Here is an 18685-nt window from a genome sequence, read left to right as displayed (position 1 = left end):
TAAATAACAACAAATAACACATTTTAACACATAAAAATTAAATTTCAGGAAGAACTCCTGAACAAAATTTAAGTTTCATAACTTTCTTACATCAAATAATTGTGCAAGTTATTAAAACATTTTAGCATTTGCTTTAGTATCAAAGGGTAACCTCTAGGACAACTAATGTTCTACAAAATGGTGCAACTGTAACAGTCATTAAGATAACGTCTCAACTTATGTAATAACTACTACTCTATAGTTCCTCAGTATCTCAAGTACTTCATTCCTTTCCTAACCTTTACAGTTAATTTATATACAACAGTCTGGCTCCATAATGTGGGGAGTATTCTTCTACAACGTTGTTAGTCGGAACCCTAACGGGTATTCCCTAAAAATTAAGGTATCAATTGTCTCTGTATAAGGGAAATTATATAAAAAGTAAAGAGTCTGTATATAACTTGTTTTTTAATATACTCATCTGCCGCTTGTTTCCATTAAATTCTGGACAGTGGAACAAGAAATGTCTCCGCGATTTCCCGATCTCTTCTATCTCACTTCGGTTTCTTCTAAGTAACTCTTGTCCATTTGACTCTCTTGTTAGCGTCCTCTCTTTGCATGTTGCCTTCATTTTCAGAGGAATTATGAGTGGATGGTAACTCTGGAACTTCCAGCTTGAGGTAAGCACAGATTTCTGGTATGTCTTGCTTGTCTCTTATTGTCAGAGTTTTGCCTTCGTAGAGAATATGCAAGGCAAAAGGTAATCCCCGTCGATAATTTATTTGGTTTTTACGAAGTAGCAGGGTGAGTGGTCTTAATGAACTTCTTCTTTGTAATGTGCGAACACATAAGTCTTGATAAAACTGAACCACCACTCCCTGAAACTTGAAAGTAGGATTTTTCCTCGCTGCTTGAAGGATGGCTTCTTTTTCGGGGAACCGGAGCATTTTAACTATCATATATCCCTGGGTGGATAGTCTCCCTTTGGTTTGGCTTTAAGGACACAATGTGCCCTCTCCATTTGGAAGTTATCATCTACTGCGCAGCCAGTAATTGCCTGAAATAGACTTAAGGTAGCTTTGCAGGTCTGGTTGTGTTATGGATTCTGGGGCTACTTTTATATGTATATTGCTTCTACGCGTACGGTTTTCCAAATCCTCCATTTTGTCATGGAGAATATCAATTTCTTGCTGATGGTCTTGAATTCTCTGAGATAGTGCAGTAACACTTTCTTCCACAGCATTCTCATTATCTTCTAATGCTGATACTCTTGTACCTAGATCATGACTTATTTCTGCCAGGCTGTTAGTTATTGTGGTTTGGAAAGAATCCATTTTATTGCACATTTTTTCGAAATTCTTATTGATATCCTGTTTTGAAACAAGGGCTTTGATATCCTCTCTCATGACTGGGGTAAAATCCGCAGGACCAGCCTGCAGATCTGGATCCCCATCTTTTTCTGCATCCTGTTCTGCTTCTTGTGGTTCTGCTGGTTTCTCTCCTTTTGATGACCTGAAAAACAAACTAGCTGTTGCTGATCTTCCTGTAGAAGAAGATTTGTTCAGTTTTCTAGCAGCCATTGTTACTCCAATAGCGGAAAGATAGTCTCTTATGTCAGGAAGAAATTATTTGGAGTTGTCTAGTGGTCAGATATCCAGAACTTGCATATAAAGGTGTTCACTACTGTCCTTTTTGTATATACTGCATATAGGTATGCTGCACCTCTAATAAAGATGTGTCACTCTCGCTCCCCCATTAAAGGGAGTTATGTAAGGAATCCCTCCTGCACAGCAATGATTGTTTTATTATAAAAATAGCTGTTCAGCCTGTCTCATTCCACAATCCGATAGTGTATCACTATTGTGTGATATTGAGATTATCAGTTGGTATGAACCAAATCAACCTGTTGTTATGTGCACAATGGTAGAGTCAGGAAGTGCCTCTTGCATAGTGTGTGTGTGTCAGCTCTGTCCCTTTAAGCTAAGCCCTCCTCCACACACTACAAATCCTCACCGCACCTGCAAACAGGTGCTTAGCAATTTGTTAGCAACCTTGTGTATTGTAGCAGCAAGTAATTCTGAGCTCCTCTCCTAATCAGAGTTTGATTTCTAACGGACTTTTCATCAGCATTCTCAGACTGAGATTTACAAAGACATACTTTGGAGATTACCCCTCATTTAACTACAACGCTGTTGTTTTTCTCAAACTCCTAAAGCAACGGAACCGCTGACTACCACAAAAAAGAACAAGCAGGACTCACCACTGTGAGTGAAACAACTTATGCTGTATACAGATTTCACTTCAACGCCAATCTTACCCGTAAGCACTACTCCGTAACTAACACGGAGACCGGAGTTCCGCATTCACTCCCCCTGTGACGTAACAGTGGGCGCTAACCGCAACACAGACGCGGCTGTCAGTACCGCCAAGCCTGATCACGGAGCTCTGTGAGCATAACGGACACCGGATAACTGAAGCCACTCCTCACTGTGACGTAACAGTGAGCTATCTCTACAGCACAGTAGCGGAGGGTAAGAAGGTTGATACAAAACCAAGTAAAGGACATTTACTACAACACTAGTCATCCAGAGAAACTAACAGTTAGTGCTCTTTCTCACAAAGAGTTTATGGTTAAAGGAATACTTTATCAGTATCTCCTCTGACTTCGTTCAATCCTATAATAACTGTTACATAATTCACAACGGGTAAACTTGTTACCATTCCCTCTCAATAGTGGCAACATATTATCCCATTGTGATACACCAATATTATAGTATTTAGTTCTGCATATTGTGATCTTGTTAAACCCCTGTATTAAAAAGCAGGAGTAACCCATACCAGTACATTTCAGAGGAATACCTGGACGCAAGGTATTACATATTGCTAAGCCATAATAATGGATCCAGCAGAACTACCTCAGTTCGTTTACAATCTTTCACAGAAGGTGGACCAATTATCCCAAGGTCTCAGAGAGCTTCAACTAGAGAACCAAACTTTGAGAGGTATTATAAAAGAGACATTAGTACACAAGGACCTCCCACCTGAACCACAGGTCTCTCTACCTGAGACCTTTGCAGGTAACAGGAAATCATACCGGCAGTTCAAAAATGCCTGCAATTTACTCTTCACACTTAAACCAAAAACATATCATTCAGACCGGATAAGAGTCCTGACGATTGTTTCATTTTTAAGGGGTGAACCCCGAGTCTGGGCTGACACATGTTATGAGAACAACGATCCCATCCTCTCCTCACTACAAAGTTTCTATACCACAATGGATGAACTATACCAAGACAGTGACATACAACTGACTGCAGAGGCTAAGATGAGGGCTCTCAGACAAGGTCGCAGGCCAGTCGAAGAGTACATCACAGAGTTCAAGCAGTATGGTACTGACTCTCAGTGGAATGCGATCGCTCTGAGAAATCAGTTTCGCTTAGGCCTTTCAGACCAACTAAAAGATGAATTGGCAAGGTTAGAGATTCCAAATAGCCTTGAAGCACTGATGAAGCTTGTTATACAGATAGATAGGAGGTTAAGAGAGAGAAAGGTTGAGCGATACCACTCTGAGACTCCAACAAGACAGCCTCCATCCAACCCACAACAGATCTCAACCCAGAGAACCTCTGATGAACCAATGGATTGGGGGGTTATCAGAGGACCCATCACTCCCCAAGAAAGGAACCGCAGAAGGAGTCAGATGCTTTGCATGTATTGTGCAAATCCATCACATGCTGTTAAGGACTGTCCACTTCTTGTCAAGATGAAGAGACGTAAGTGTTCAATCAGTACTGTTCATACTGCCACCTCACCTAAACCCACTTACTGCCATGTACTTTTGTCTCTACAGTGGCACCAACAGAGAGTCAACACTGAAGCAATTATCGACTCGGGAGCCACAAACAGTTATATAGATGTAAACCTTGTAAAATTAAACAAGATACCTATTGTGTGTAAGCAAAACCCTGTCTATATTCGTCTTATTGATGGCACAGCAATCAAAACTGGGCCTATCACACACCAAACGATACCCCTATTGGTACAAACTACCAATGGTCACACTGAATACTTAACACTAGATGTAATTCCCTCACCTCTTTTCCCGATAGTCTTAGGTTTAACTTGGCTACAACTACATCAACCCTCGATAGATTGGAAAGCTCTCCATGTCACTTTCAATTCCGCATACTGCTCCAAGACCTGCTATGCCGGCATGGAGACACTGCTCAACATCAGTGATGAAGGACCGAGTTTACCTGCAGAGTATGCAGACTTCGCAGACGTCTTCAGTAAAAAACAGGCTGAAGCATTACCACCTCACAGACAATATGATTGTCCTATTGAATTACAACCTGGGGCAACCATTTCCTTTGGACATCTCTATCCCCTCAGCAAACCTGAGTTGGATCACTTAAAAAATTACCTTGAAGAAAACTTAAAAAAAGGCTTCATTCGTCCATCGACATCACCTGCTGGAGCCGGCATATTTTTTGTACGCAACAAAGACAAGTCACTAAGACCCATCATCGACTATCGTGAATTGAATAAAAAAAACAATAAAAAAACGCTACCCACTTCCCCTCATACCAGAGCTCATTGAAAGAATTCACCAAGCCACAATCTACACTAAACTCGACCTACGCGGAGCCTACAATCTAGTCAGAATACGCAAAGGCGGCGAATGGCTCACCGCTTTCAGGACCAGCTATGGGTTATACGAATATCTCGTAATGCCGTTTGGGCTCTGCAACGCCCCTGCAACTTTTCAGCATTTCGTCAACGATATCTTCAGAGATTTGCTCGACATCTGCATGGTCATATATCTTGACGATATTCTCATATTTTCCAACAATCTCCAGGAACATGTCACACATGTTCGCTCGGTATTAGCAAGACTCAGAGATCACCACCTCTACGCCAAACCGGAAAAATGCCTGTTCCATGTAACACATCTGTCATTCCTCGGATATTATATCAGTCCAGAGGGTATAAAGATGGAGGAGACAAAGGTACAAAGCGTAAAGAACTGGCGAGAGCCAAAAACCAAGAAAGAATTACAGCGATTCTTGGGTTTCGCAAACTATTATAGAAAGTTCATCAAGAATTTCTCACAAATAGCGAAACCTCTAACAAGCCTAACTGGAACCGTTTCTCATTTCTCCTGGAATACAGATGCCCAGAAAGCGTTTGATCATCTCAAGACACTTTTCACTACAGCTCCATTATTACGCTATCCTAACCCCACTCTACCATATATACTAGAAGTGGATTCTTCGGACTATGGCATTGGAGCCATTCTGTCCCAACGACCTAGCTTCACTTCTCCTATCCATCCCATCGCCTACTTCTCAAAAGTTTTGTCTCCAGCTGAATCTAATTACCCCATCGGGGAGAAAGAACTATTAGCCATCAGGAAATCCCTAGAACACTGGAGACACTTACTAGAAGGCACTGAAGAACCCATACAGATAATAACGGACCATAAAAACTTAGAGTATTTACAGACAAGTAAGACTCTCTCTTCACGTCAAGCGAGATGGAGTTTGTTCTTCACACGATTTAATTTTACTATCACATACAGACCTGCAAAACTTAATGGGAAGGCTGACGCTTTGTCTAGAAAAGATCTGCCACCAGCGAACGTTCCTCAAATGGGCCAAATCATCCCTCCTGAACGATTCATAGCAACTACCTCTTCACTTCATATACCGCTTGACGAAACCACCATTGATCACAATGAGATCACGCAATACTGTTTACAAAAACATTCCGATGGGTTATATTACCATGGTGACCAAAGATACGTATCTCCCTCATCACGGCTCACTATCTTACAGTGTTACCATGACACACCAGGAGCTGGTCATCAGGGAGTTCAAAGAACACATGAAAAGATTTCCAGAAGTTTTTGGTGGCCACAAATGAAAGAAACTATAGCGGATTACATACGTGGTTGTTCAATCTGTGCAAGTTCCAAATACGAGACCAACAAACCTTACGGGTACCTTATGCCCATACAAATACAACAAAAGCCCTGGCAGCATGTAGGTCTTGACTTCATCGTGGACCTCCCCAAGTCAGAAAAGTTTAATACAATACTCGTTGTAGTCGACTTATTCAGCAAAATGGCCCATTTCGTCCCTTACTCTAAGTTGCCAACTTCATCCGAAACAGCGGACCTGTTCCTACAACATATTGTTCGCCTACATGGAGTACCACCCATCCTAACATCAGACCATGGCACCCAGTTTACCTCCAGGTTCTGGAGGCAGTTATGTCATCTCCTACAGATCCAACATCGCTACAGCACCTCCTTCCACCCACAAACGAATGGCCAGACTGAGAGGGTAAATCAATGGCTCGAGCAATACATTCGTTGTTTTTGTGGTCAACACCAGACAGATTGGGCAAGACTCTTACCACTGGCAGAGTTCGCCTATAATGACTCAATGAACTCCAGCACAAAGATGACCCCTTTTTATGCGAATTATGGCTTCCACCCTACTTTTTCATTTTCTGACTCAACCATCTCATCCTCACCTCTCGTAGATGAGTACACCAATACCCTCAAGGAGACATTCAATATTCTACGCCAGAATATACAACGCTCCCAAGAGTCACAGAAACATTACTACAACCTACGACGTAGATCACCCCCAGAGTATAAGGTTGGAGATCATGCTTGGTTGTCCTCCAAAAACCTTCATTTACAGGTTCCTTCTAAAAAATTTGGTAGTCTCTTCCTAGGACCTTTTCCAATCCTTAAGGTTGTCAACCAAAACGCTGTTACTTTAGATCTCCCACCTAGCCTGCGAATACACCCCACATTCCATGTCTCCTTATTAAAACCGGCAGGGCTCATGAGAGTGACTACACCAATTCTACCTCCTCCTCCAGGTTAAAAATATCTTGGATTCTCGATACCACAAAGGTTGCCTGGAATACTTGGTACAGTGGAAGGGTTACTCGAATGAGGATAATTCCTGGGAACCGTCTGCTAATCTGAACGCCCCCAGACTGGTTGCACAGTTTCACCGCCGTTACCCTGATCGTCCTAGACCTCAAGTGTTGGGACCACTTGCTTGAAGAGGGGGTGATGTCAGCTCTGTCCCTTTAAGCTAAGCCCTCCTCCACACACTACAAATCCTCACCACACCTGCAAACAGGTGCTTAGCAATTTGTTAGCAACCTTGTGTATTGTAGCAGCAAGTAATTCTGAGCTCCTCTCCTAATCAGAGTTTGATTTCTAACGGACTTTTCATCAGCATTCTCAGACTGAGATTTACAAAGACATACTTTGGAGATTACCCCTCATTTAACTACAACGCTGTTGTTTTTCTCAAACTCCTAAAGCAACGGAACCGCTGACTACCACAAAAAAGAACAAGCAGGACTCACCACTGTGAGTGAAACAACTTATTCTGTATACAGATTTTACTTCAACGCCAATCTTACCCGTAAGCACTACTCCGTAACTAACATGGAGACCGGAGTTCCGCATTCACTCCCCCTGTGACGTAACAGTGGGCGCTAACCGCAACACAGACACGGCTGTCAGTACCGCCAAGCCTGATCACGGAGCTCTGTGAGCATAACGGACACCGGATAACTGAAGCCACTCCTCACTGTGACGTAACAGTGAGCTATCTCTACAGCACAGTAGCGGAGGGTAAGAAGGTTGATACAAAACCAAGTAAAGGACATTTACTACAACACTAGTCATCCAGAGAAACTAACAGTTAGTGCTCTTTCTCACAAAGAGTTTATGGTTAAAGGAATACTTTATCAGTATCTCCTCTGACTTTGTTCAATCCTATAATAACTGTTACGTAATTCACAACGGGTAAACTTGTTACCATTCCCTCTCAATAGTGGCAACATATTATCCCATTGTGATACACACCAATATTATAGTATTTAGTTCTGCATATTGTGATCTTGTTAAACCCCTGTATTAAAAAGCAGGAATAACCCATACCAGTACATTTCAGAGGAATACCTGGACGCAAGGTATTACAGTGTGTGTATAGCATTCTTAATAAAGTTTACAGTTATGAAGACCTGTGCTTGATCTCCTTATATAAACTAAGATAAAACATGGTGTCAGAATAAGGAGTTCCCTGCTTCCATCTGAACTGACAAGCAAGGACTCTGAGGAATCCATTAGAAATCTTTGCAGCAAATTGAAAGTGTGAGAGTCAAGGCTCTGGCAGAGTGACTACAGCTTCTTCTCATGAACTGAGTAAGTGCATCATAACTTGTACAACTGACTGATTCTAACAGCACTACAGACTTTTATATTAATACTGCATAATTCAGAACATTAAGATGGAAAAGTTAAATCCTCCACCAGAATTGAAAATGACTGGTAATATGGAAGATGCATGGCAGAGGTTTAAGCAAAGATTCCAGCTATATGTTAGAGCTATAGGAGCTCAGGAGCAAGATGATGAACAAAAGATTGCACTTTTTCTGACTGTAGCAGGATCAGCAGCAATAGATGTATACAACACCTTCACATTTACAGATGAAGAAAGGGATGTTTATCAGGTTGTTCTAGACAAATTTGAACAGTACTGTGTACCTAGACGCAATGAAACCTATGAAAGGTATATTTTCAGATGTAGAATGCAGAATGAAACAGAGACTATTGAGGAGTATGTAACAGACTTAAAACTGAAGAGTAGATCATGTAATTATGGAGCAATGTGTAACTCATTAATCAGAGACCAGTTAGTCATGGGCAGCAGAAATATAAGGGTTAAAGAACGCTTGCTCAGAGAGAAAGATTTAACACTGGAAAAGGCAGTAGAAATTTGTCAAAGTTCAGAGGCAGCACAGGAACAAGTGCGCACACTCTGCCACAGTACAGCAGCAACATCAGTAATGTCAGTTACAGTGGGGAAAAACAAAGTGCATCCACATTATGAAAATAAAATGAAAGGAAAAAGTTTTATCACACAAACAGCAAATTCTCAGCCTGAATCAGACTGGCTATGTACCAGATGTGGAAAGCAACATGGCATAAGACAATGTCAGGCTTATGGGCAAATCTGCAGAAAATGTGGAAAAAGGAATCACTTTCAAAAGATGTGGAAAGCTAAAAAAATGGTTCACATTGTTGACCAGTCAGAAAGTGAGGAATCAGAAGAATTCTTTATTGGAATACTTGACTTAACCAAAGCTACAGATAAGGAGTGGGTCATTGAAGCTATTACAAATGGCACTAATATTGCTTACAAAGTAGATACAGGTGCACAAGCTAATTTGATGCCTGAGAGCAAGTATCACCAATTGAAGAACAAACCAGAATTTCTGAAAAGCTCAGTTAAACTAAAGACATATAATGGGGATTTTATCCCAGTGCTTGGCAAGTGCAGTGTGTTCCTGGAATATGGAAATCAAATGCATAAAATGAACATTCTGGTAGTTCCAGGAAACAAACCAGCTCTACTGGGTCTTCAAATGTGTGAAACTTTAGGACTGATTAAAAGGGTAAATGCCATTGATGGAACTAATAAAGAAGAGGACATAGAACATTTATTAACAGACTATGCTGCAGTATTTGAAGGAATAGGATGTCTTCCAATGCAACATAAAATACAACTAAAAGAAGGTTCTCGTCCAGTAGTGCATGCCATGCGAAATGTTCCAGTTGCTCTAAGGGATCGTCTTTAACGGGAACTTGCCAGGATGGAGGATAAAGGTATTATAAAGAAAATCAAGACACCTACTGAATGGGTTCATTCTATGGTGTTGGTGGAAAAACCGGATGGGGGTCTCAGAATCTGTATTGATCCCAAGGAACTGAATAAAAGCATCTTAAGAGAACACTTCCATTTACCAACAAAACCAGAATTGCTTGGGGAGCTAAGTGGAGCAACTGTATTCAGTAAACTGGATGCATCCTCAGGATTTTGGCAAATTCCACTGGAGGAGGAAAGCATGAAACTCTGCACTTTTAATACTCCTTATGGGAGGTACTGTTACAAACGATTGCCCTTCGGCTTGTGTTCAGCACCAGAAGTGTTTCATAGTACCATGCAGCAACTTCTTGAACGAATACCAGGCACAACCGTATTCATTGATGATATTCTGATCTGGGGTAAAACCAAGCAAGAACATGATGAAAGGCTAAAGATGGTCTTAGATGTTGCTAAGGAGAATAATTTGAAGTTCAATAAGACAAAGTGTCAATTCAGAAAAACTTCAATTCAATATTTGGGAGAACAACTCACAGGAGGTGGTGTTTTACCAGACATGAAAAAGATTAAGGCAATTACAGAAATGCCACAGCCAGAAAATAAGCAAGATATACAACGCTTACTAGGAATGGTGAATTACCTTGGCAAGTTCATACCTAATTTACCAGACAAAACTGTACTAATGCGACAACTACTCAGAAAAAAACTATGCCTGGGAATGGTCAGAGAATCACCAGAAAGAATGGAAGTTTTTGAAGGACATGCTTACTACTGCACCAACTCTGCAATTCTTTGATACAACAGCAAAAACAAAGTTGTCAACTGATGCTTCACAAAATGGATTGGGAGCAGTTCTATTTCAAAATCAAGGCTCGGATGGATGCCTGTGGCTTATGCATCTAGGGCATTGACAGATACTGAAAAATCATATGCTCAAATTGAAAAGGAAACACTGGGACTAGTTTACGGATGTGAAAAATGTCATGTTTATTTGTATGGAAGAGTATTTTCAGCAGAAACTGATCACAAACCTTTGATTCACATCTACCAAAAGGGCTTGATAGATGCACCTCCAAGGATTCAACGTTTGTTGCTGAGACTTCAAAGGTATGACTTCACCTTGGATTTTATACCTGGCAAGGAGTTGGTGGTAGCGGATGCTCTGTCACAAGCTTACTTACCATTTAACAATGAGGACTTACAGTTGCAGAAAGAGGTGACTGTTCACGTCAATCTGATCTTGAAGACAGCCCCGTTTAGTCATGCAATGTGGGCAGCAATAGAACAGGCTACAGAAACAGATGCTCTTTTAAGTCAAGTGAAGAAAGCAGTTTCTAGTGGCAAATCTAAGACACTAATGCCATCACTGTATAGACCATACATTTCTGAAATTTCTTTGATAAAAGGGGTACTTTTGAAAGGACAAAAGATAATTGTACCAGCGAGTTTGCAAAGTCAAATACTGAAAAGACTATATGAAGGTCATTCAGGTATAGAAAAGACAAAAAGACGAGCTAGAGACATTTTGTACTGGCCAAATATGAATGAAAACATTGAGACAATGATCACTCAATGCCGGACTTGCCAAAAATTCAGACCTCAGTTACCTAAAGAGCCTATACTGGATACGGACTTCCCGTTGGCACCCTGGGAAAAGTTAGGAATGGACTTGTTTGTTTTCAAAAATCAGCATTATATCTTAGTAATGGATTACTTCTCTAATTACCCAGAGATAGCATTATTGGAAGATGAGTCAGCATGTACAGTGATCAAAAAAGTAAAAGCAATTTTAGCGAGACATGGCATTCCAAGAGTAATAATATCAGACAATGGTCCTCAATTCAATTGTAGAGAGTTTAGGGTTTTTGCCAGTACCTATGAATTTGAACATCGAACATCCAGCCCGGGATATCCACAAGCAAATGGATTAGCAGAAGCTGGAGTAAAAATAGTGAAAAACATACTTCGTAAAGCAACAGATGCAGACGAGGATCCATGTCTGGCTCTTCTTAGCTATAGAGCTACTCCTTTAAAATGTGGGAAGTCACCGGCAGAATTATTGTTTGGCAGACAGCTGGTCACACGAGTACCAGTTGTGAAACCTTGGAAAAGGTTCCCACAAAAACATGTAATAGAAACCAAATTGAAACTCAGAGAAAAAAGGAATGAATACTATGACCGAGCTGCAAAGCCTTTGGAGAATCTTCAGGTACAAACTCCTGTGCGAGTACAAGGTTCAAACAGCTGGAATACTGAAGGGACAGTTATCCAGCAATATTCTCCAAGATCGAATGTAGTTCAAACCAATGATGGGCAATGTTTACGTAGGAATCGTAGACATTTGATGGCTATTCCATCAGTTCACAACAATTCGGCAGTGAAGGAAACCTGTGAGGATACATTGAACACTCCATTGCAGTTGGAGAATGAAGATGCCAGAGAAACTTTGCAAAGCTCGACTGACTTGCCTGCCAGTGATGTAATGCAAACAAGGTCAGGTCGATATATCAAAAAACCTAATCGTCTAATTGAACAAAGGGACTGAAGTTTTTTCACATAGACTACAGTTAAAAAAAAATGTACTTCAAGTTTTCTGTTGTTTAAAAAGAAAAGAAAAAGGGAAATGTGTGATATTGAGATTATCAGTTGGTATGAACCATATCAACCTGTTGTTATGTGCACAATGGAGTCAGGAAGTGCCTCTTGCATAGTGTGTGTGTGTATAGCATTCTTAATAAAGTTTACAGTTATGAAGACCTGTGCTTGATCTCCTTATATAAACTAAGATAAAACAACTATATCTCTAGCCCAGTAATCGTCATGAGAGGCAACCAGGGCCGTTTTTAATATATCATATCTGCCCTTATAAATAAAGTCACTTGGACAAGCCTGATGTTTATTAAGATCGGTTTGCTTTGGGAGTTGATGGTTGGACTGGGGGCTCCGGTTTTCCCTCCAAGTTGCTATAATAAGTCACAGAGGCCTAGATTTAGAGTTCGGCGGTAGCCGTCAAAACCAGCGTTAGAGGCTCCTAACGCTGGTTTTGGTCGCCCGCTGGTATTTGGAGTCAGTGATTAAAGGGTCTAACGCTCACTTTTCAGCCGCGACTTTTCCATACCGCAGATCCCCCTACGCCATTTGCGTATCCTATCTTTTCAATGGGATCTTTCTAACGCTGGTATTTAGAGTCGTTTCTGCAGTGAGCGTTAGAGCTCTAACGACAAGATTCCAGCCGCCTGAAAATAGCAGGAGTTAAGAGCTTTCTGGCTAACGCCGGTTTATAAAGCTCTTAACTACTGTACCCTAAAGTACACTAACACCCATAAACTACCTATGTACCCCTAAACCGAGGTCCCCCAACATCGCCGCCACTCGATTAAAATTTTTAACCCCTAATCTGCCGACCGCCACCTACGTTATACTTATGTACCCCTAATCTGCTGCCCCTAACACCGCCGACCCCTATATTATATTTCTTAACCCCTAACTTGCCCCCCACAACGTCGCCGCAAGCTACTTAAAATAATTAACCCCTAATCTTCCGACCGCAAATCGCTGCCACCTACGTTATCCCTATGTACCCCTAATCTGCTACCCCTAACACCGCCGACCCCTATATTATATTTATTAACCCCTAATCTGCCCCCCTCAACGTCGCCGACACCTGCCTACACTTATTAACCCCTAATCTGCCGAGCGGACCTGAGCGCTACTATAATAAAGTTATTAACCCCTAATCCGCCTCACTAACCCTATCATAAATAGTATTAACCCCTAATCTGCCCTCCCTAACATCGCCGACACCTAACTTCAATTATTAACCCCTAATCTGCCGACCGGAGCTCACTGCTATTCTAATAAATGTATTAACCCCTAAAGCTAAGTCTAACCCTAACACTAACACCCCCCTAAATTAAATATAATTTTTATCTAACGAAATAAATTAACTCTTATTAAATAAATGATTCCTATTTAAAGCTAAATACTTACCTGTAAAATAAATCCTAATATAGCTACACTATAAATTATAATTATATTATAGCTATTTTAGGATTAATATTTATTTTACAAGTAACTTTGTAATTATTTTAACCAGGTACAATAGCTATTAAATAGTTAAGAACTATTTAATAGTTACCTAGTTAAAATAATAACAAATTTACCTGTAAAATAAGTCCTAACCTAAGATATAATTAAACCTAACACTACCCTATCAATAAAATAATTAAATAAACTACCTACAATTACCTACAATTAACCTAACACTACACTATCAATAAATTAATTAAACACAATTCCTACAAATAAATACAATTAAATAAACTAGCTAAAGTACAAAAAATAAAAAAGATCTAAGTTACAGAAAATAAAAAAATATTTACAAACATAAGAAAAATATTACAACAATTTTAAACTAATTACACCTACTCTAAGCCCCCTAATAAAATAACAAAGCCCCCCAAAATAAAAAATTCCCTACCCTATTCTAAATTAAAAAAGTTACAAGCTCTTTTACCTTACCAGCCCTGAACAGGGCCCTTTGCGGGGCATGCCCCAAGAATTTCAGCTCTTTTGCCTGTAAAAAAAAACATACAATACCCCCCCCCAACATTACAACCCACCACCCACATACCCCTAATCTAACCCAAACCTAACACTAAGCCCCTGAAGATCTTCCTACCTTGTCTTCACCATCCAGGTATCACCGATCCGTCCTGGCTCCAAGATCTTCATCCAACCCAAGCGGGGGTTGGCGATCCATAATCCGGTGCTCCAAAGTCTTCCTCCTATCCGGCAAGAAGAGGACATCCGGACCGGCAAACATCTTCTCCAAGCGGCATCTTCGATCTTCTTCCATCCGGTGCGGAGCGGGTCCATCTTGAAGCAGGCGACGCGGATCCATCCTCTTCTTCCGATGTCTCCCGACTAATGACGGTTCCTTTAAGGGACGTCATCCAAGATGGCGTCCCTCGAATTCCGATTGGCTGATAGGATTCTATCAGCCAATCGGAATTAAGGTAGGAATTTTCTGATTGGCTGATGGAATCAGCCAATCAGAATCAAGTTCAATCCGATTGGCCGATCCAATCAGCCAATCAGATTGAGCTCGCATTCTATTGGCTGATCGGAACAGCCAATAGAATGCGAGCTCAATCTGATTGGCTGATTGGATCAGCCAATCGGATTGAACTTGATTCTGATTGGCTGATTCCATCAGCCAATCAGAAAATTCCTACCTTAATTCCGATTGGCTGATAGAATCCTATCAGCCAATCGGAATTCGAGGGACGCCATCTTGGATGACGTCCCTTAAAGGAACCGTCATTAGTCGGGAGACATCGGAAGAAGAGGATGGATCCGCGTCGCCTGCTTCAAGATGGACCCGCTCCGCACCGGATGGAAGAAGATCGAAGATGCCGCTTGGAGAAGATGTTTGCCGGTCCGGATGTCCTCTTCTTGCCGGATAGGAGGAAGACTTTGGAGCACCGGATTATGGATCGCCAACCCCCGCTTGGGTTGGATGAAGATCTTGGAGCCAGGACGGATCGGTAATACCTGGATGGTGAAGACAAGGTAGGAAGATCTTCAGGGGCTTAGTGTTAGGTTTATTTAAGGGGGGTTTGGGTTAGATTAGGGGTATGTGGGTGGTGGGTTGTAATGTTGGGGGGGGGTATTGTATGTTTTTTTTTACAGGCAAAAGAGCTGAAATTCTTGGGGCATGCCCCGCAAAGGGCCCTGTTCAGGGCTGGTAAGGTAAAAGAGCTTGTAACTTTTTTAATTTAGAATAGGGTAGGGAATTTTTTATTTTGGGGGGCTTTGTTATTTTATTAGGGGGCTTAGAGTAGGTGTAATTAGTTTAAAATTGTTGTAATATTTTTCTTATGTTTGTAAATATTTTTTTATTTTCTGTAACTTAGTTCTTTTTTATTTTTTGTACTTTAGCTAGTTTATTTAATTGTATTTATTTGTAGCAATTGTGTTTAATTAATTTATTGATAGTGTAGTGTTAGGTTAATTGTAGGTAGTTTATTTAATTATTTTATTGATAGGGTAGTGTTAGGTTTAATTATAACTTAGGTTAGGATTTATTTTACAGGTAAATTTGTTATTATTTTAACTAGGTAACTATTAAATAGTTTTTTAACTATTTAATAGCTATTGTACCTGGTTAAAATAATTACAAAGTTGCCTGTAAAATAAATATTAATCCTAAAATAGCTATAATATAATTATAATTTATATTGTAGCTATATTAGGATTTATTTTACAGGTAAGTATTTAGCTTTAAATAGGAAAAAGTTATTTAATAAGAGTTAATTTATTTCGTTAGATAAAAATTATATTTAACTTAGGGGGGTGTTAGTGTTAGGGTTAGACTTAGCTTTAGGGGTTAATACATTTATTAGAATAGCGGTGAGCTCCGATCGGAAGTTTAGGGGTTAATAATTGAAGTTAGGTGTCGGCGATGTTAGGGAGGGCAGATTAGGGGTTAATACTATTTATGATAGGGTTAGTGAGGCGGATTAGGGGTTAATAACTTTATTATAGTAGCGCTCAGGTCCGCTCGGCAGATTAGGGGTTAATAAGTGTAGGTAGGTGTCGGCGACGTTGTGGGGGGCAGATTAGGGGTTAATAAATATAACATAGGGGTCGGCGATGTTAGGGCAGCAGATTAGGGGTACATAGGGATAACGTAGGTGGCGGCGTTTTACGGAGCGGCAGATTAGGGGTTTAAAAAAATATGCAGGTGTCAGCGATAGCGGGGGCGGCAGATTAGTGGTTAATAAGTGTAAGGTTAGGGGTGTTTAGACTCGGGGTACATGTTAGGGTGTTAGGTGCAGACGTAGGAAGTGTTTCCCCATAGGAAACAATGGGGCTGCGTTAGGAGCTGAACGCTGCTTTTTTGCAGGTGTTAGGTTTTTTTTCAGCTCAAACAGCCCCATTGTTTCCTATGGGAGAATCGTGCACGAGCACGTTTTTGATGCCGGCCGCGTCCGTAAGCAGCTCTGGTATCGAGAGTTGCATTTGCGGTAAAAATGCTCTACGCTCCTTTTTTGGAGCCTAACGCAGCATTTGTTTGAACTCTCGATACCAGAGTTAAATTTATGGTGCGGCCAGAAAAAAACCCGCGGAGCGTTAACAGCCCTTTTACCGCCGAACTCTAAATCTAGGCCAGAGCGAGCAATATCACAGCATGTTCAAACATACTTTTGTCATACCTGAGCGTCAGCTTTATTGCTTAGCGCTACAACTCCGTTGCTCCACGTGAGTAGATAAGATGGCGCTTCCTCCATTCGCTCCTAAGGCTCCCCTCCAGCTACTGTAAATATGTGTGTTCGGAGACGATGTTTGTTCACCTCTTCCGCATTTCTCTGCTTACCGGGGAGTCTGCCTAAGCTAAGTTGAGCTTGTTTGTCTGGCTATTGCTTGATTTAATACCCCTTTGTCATATTTCTTGCAAGGAACTTTGCAATTATGCGTCAATTGCCTTCCACAGTCAGGCTCCGCCCCCGCTTTGCAAGGATTTAACATGACAAGCTTGCATTACTGTTGCTAACGTGCTTACTAATTGTTATATACTTCTATCCTGCATGCTCTCATCTTTTTTATGTACATATTCAGGCGGATTGGTTACTAGACTACTTAATTCCCATTTATAAACCTGCCCAGCGTTTGCATCTCCCATTGGGGTGCTGTGTGCAGTAAGATGTAGTTTGTCTAGGCAACACTCCGCCCTCAATATATATTGCTATATTGCTGTGACTGCTAATGTACTTTGCAAGACTGCTCCGCTATAGTGTTGATATTATTGACCGATCTTTAATTAACCTCTTAGATCCCATTTTTAATTTCTGCCCAGGTTATACCTCTATGTACTTCTATACTGGGGGTTCTGTGTGCACTAGGGTGTAGTATGTTAAAAAAGATCTTGCCACTATCCAGTATACTTTCGTGGCCTTGATACGTATGTGCCAGTGTGCATCCCTGACCGGTCAGGTTTATGTTGCATTTTGTATATAATTAATATGCTATGAATTGTTTTTAATATTATTGTGTGTCTTTATACTATACATACATTTTTTGAATTGAACATTTTGTATGAGTGATGGTGTCCCCATGAGGTGAGATGTCACCAATCCACAATTAAATAATCTTTTTTGAAGTATATAATCTTTTGAGCTTTTTTCAATTGTTTATAAAAGAGTGCTGAATTCCCTGTCTTTTCGTTCTTGTCTTCTCTCTCTCTTTATTGCCTCATGTCATATATATATATATATATATATATATATATATATATACAAACAAAGAGGTATTGGCGCACATCAATTTTCAAAAGCACAACATATTTTTTTGAACTGCTGCAAAAAAATTGCCTGCAAACAACATCAAGAGACAAGTACAGTGTTACCCTCCTGTGGACATCTGCCTGGGTGCAAGCATGCAATGAATACTCCTGGAAGAACGGATGCACTCTCAGGTCTTTTAGTGAAGAAAAGAGTATATATAATATACACGCACCATATATATATATTTTTTTACAAATTACATATTCTTTGTCAGTATATTGAAATGGTCATGCTCATCTTACAAACATTATATAGAAACATAGAATTTGACGGTTGATAAGAACCAAAAAGGCCCATCAAGTCTACCCATATTACATGTTACTTTTTCCTTAGGATAGCCTTATGCATGTCCCAGCCATTTTTAAATTCCTTTACAGTCTTTTGCCTAGATTTAGAGTTCTGCGTTAGCCGTCAAAAGCAGCGTTAAGGGCTCCTAACGCTGCTTTTTACCGCCCGCTGGTATTTAGAGTCAGTCAGGAAAGGGTCTAACGCTCACTTTGCAACCGCGACTTTTCCATACCGCAGATCCCCTTACGCCAATTGCGTATCCTATCTTTTCAATGGGATCTTCCTAACGCTGGTATTTAGAGTCTTGGCTGAAGTGAGCGTTAGAACTCTAACGACAAGACTCCAGCCACATTGGCTGATAGGATT

Source organism: Bombina bombina, chromosome 2, assembly GCF_027579735.1.
Source record: "Bombina bombina isolate aBomBom1 chromosome 2, aBomBom1.pri, whole genome shotgun sequence".
Taxonomy (NCBI): Eukaryota; Metazoa; Chordata; class Amphibia; order Anura; family Bombinatoridae; genus Bombina; species Bombina bombina.
This window is presented reverse-complemented; position numbering follows the sequence as displayed.